Source organism: Cololabis saira, unplaced genomic scaffold, assembly GCF_033807715.1.
Source record: "Cololabis saira isolate AMF1-May2022 unplaced genomic scaffold, fColSai1.1 scf237, whole genome shotgun sequence".
Taxonomy (NCBI): Eukaryota; Metazoa; Chordata; class Actinopteri; order Beloniformes; family Belonidae; genus Cololabis; species Cololabis saira.
Window position 1 is genome coordinate 28312 of NW_026906401.1, and position 2784 is coordinate 31095.

The window sequence follows — 2784 nt, forward strand, 5'->3', positions numbered from 1 at the left end:
TCAGATACTTCGTTATCTCAGATACTTCGTTATTTCAGATACTTCGTTATCTCAGATACTTCGTTATCTCAGATACTTCGTTATCTCAGATACTCGGCCTCCGTGGTTCTGCTTCCGAGTAGGAAAGCCGTGAAAAGTTAAACCGTTAGCGATCTTTTCCCCATGTCTGTTATGTGTGGAGCTGCTGCACAACACAACACAGCAACGGTTACCATGGTTACAGAACACCCCACAACACAGCAACGGTTACCATGGTTACAGAATAACAGAAGGTAACGATTATAAGTAAGACACAATGAAGAGGGAACACGTCTGTACACAGTGGTCCGAAGAGCAGCTAAGTTAGCTTCATACATGGCGGCTCCGCTAGGTGATGACGACAAAACGACCAAGCCCTATTGTCTGATAGAAACACCAAAATCTATGATTGATTACGAAGTTGAAGTGAAGACAGAAGGAAAAAATGTTCTACAGAAAGTAATGATGACTGTTTTTTCCTCCGTCCCGTTCAATGGCAGGATCCAAAGAGGGAAACCCTTCCTGGGACGGACAAACCCAGCAAGGGTTGGGTGTTTTTGGTTGCACTGTTTCCCACACAGTCCAAATACTCACTTGTTAAAACACTGAGATACACAACGGTGTTGTACTTGTCCCTCAGCCGGCTCTCGTAGAGACCAGCGTCTCCAGCGGTGATGTTGGTGATGATCAGGGAGCAGTTCCTGTCCATCCTGCCAGCTCCAGAACCAAACTCCTCATGAGACGCTGAACTTGTGTCTCTGCTGTAAATCCACTCAACAGCGGAGCAGTTGGAAGACGATAAGTCAACGTTATTCTGCAAAGCTACGTCATCTCCAGCCCTGTGGTAGAGAATGATTGTTCTCACGCCGGTTCCTGCTGCAGAGAAAAACACGTTTTAAACTCAACACACCAAATAAAAAAAAAATGAGATTTTACGTAGATATTTAGGTTTGTCAACTCAGAAAAGCAACATTGGACTTTAACAAGCCCCTATTTCCTTTTCATTAACCATTCCAGTTCACCTAGTTTCCTGGTCTCCATGATTTAAGGGTCTTACCTGTAAAGTCCAGCGTGTATTCAGCATCTATCTCCACTCTGTCTCCTTCAACAACCTGGCAGGTGAATCTTCTCTTGGAGCGTCTCTGATGTTTCACCATCAGATCAGAAACACAGGTGATCTGTTCTCCAGACTCAAACACATCACGTTCACCAAGCAGCACACTTCCTGTCTCATCCACCCAGATGATGCTGTTCTGCTCACAGGGACCGAAACCACTGAATCTCACCAGAGAACAGCGTAATGTCACATCTCCATCCCTTCCTGGATCCACATCTGGTGGAGATGGAGAGACTGGAAGGAGAAAAATAACTGTTATTTCAGCAACTTGAATAGGAGAAACTCCTGATTTTACTGATCCAGTTTTACTGAGTGATTCTCTGATGGAAACATCAAATATTTCAACGTGTAAATAAACGTCAGGTGTTTGTGGTCCAGTTCCTCTGAGAGGATCCATCATGTTGAGGACGATCCCAAACACACCAGACGTTCATGTCGCTGACAAATCCACACAAGCTTTTAACAGCGTTTCACTCAGAGTTGATGAGGAGGATTCAAACTGACAGTCTGGATGTTATTAAGTCAAAACACTCACCTGTTAAAACATTCAGAAACACAGATGTGGAACCAAAATTTCTAACCCCACAGGTGTAATAACCAGCATCTTCAGCAGTGATGTTGTTGATGATCAGAAAGCAGTTACTGCTCAAACTCATCCTGTCAGCTCCATGTGACGTCTTCTTAATAGTTCCATTACGAACGATGTAATTTCCATATCGATCGTACCAATGAGACCAGTCAACACCAGAACATTGGTAATGTGAAAAATCAACGTCAGACGGTAAAACGACGTCATCTCCAGCTCTGTGATAGAGATGGATCCATCCACTGATTCCTGCTGCAGCTGCAGAGAAAAACACTGAGAAAAGTTTTACACTTCGCACATCAACCTGACCCTAGAAACATATTTAACCTACATATTTATGTTTATCAGCACAGAGAAGAGACTTCAACACACACAATCTCTGGTGAATCATTCAGAGTTATGTAACGTCGTCTTTAAGTGGTCTGATTGTAACAGAGGTGAGTTTTATTAAAGAAAACACATTCAGTGAAACAGCAACGTTCAACGGTACACGACAACTTCAGAGTGGTTTTTACAGTCTTTTTAAATCATATTAAACCCTAAAACATGAGTCAGAGTTGATCTTTACCTTCAAAGTGAAGCAGTAAAGTGATGAAGAGCTGCAGTCGTGGCGTCATTCTGTCTCTGCTGGATGAAATGATGCTTCTCTCTGCTGCACGTCTGTACGTGATGGTGGAACTTCCTGTTTCTGCGCAACTTAATCACTAAATCCATCTTCAGAGTAAAACCTCCAACCCCCAATGTTTCTTTGTTTCCTGAAATATATGACAAGTCAAAGTTACAGGAATCAACCCTAAATTCCAATGCAATAGCAGTTCAGTACCAGTGCAGTACATTTGTAATGTCAGTACTTGTACAAGGCCAGTGAAATACCAGTGCATTACGAGTTTAGGGAACACCAGTGCAACACCAGTGCAGTGCTACTGCAACACCAGTGAAATACCAATGCAATGCCAGTGTAGCCCTGGCTCTATAATGATTCCCTTTTAATATAAGAACTGTCCCTTTAAAATAGTTTATTTCATTTGCACAGTAAACTAGTCATTAAAATCCTTACAACAAT

General features: G+C 42.5%; 1 long non-coding RNA gene across 1 annotated transcript; it reads right to left on the reverse strand.

Annotated features, from left to right (window-relative positions):
* Positions 1-1315: 1315 nt before the first annotated feature.
* On the reverse strand, positions 1316-2406 carry LOC133439748 (uncharacterized). The gene is made up of 3 exons (XR_009782180.1): positions 2290-2406; positions 1671-1973; positions 1316-1369 (listed from the first exon to the last, which is right to left on the reverse strand). It is a non-coding gene; the product is annotated as an uncharacterized LOC133439748 (long non-coding RNA).
* Between the last annotated feature and the right edge of the window lie 378 nt (positions 2407-2784).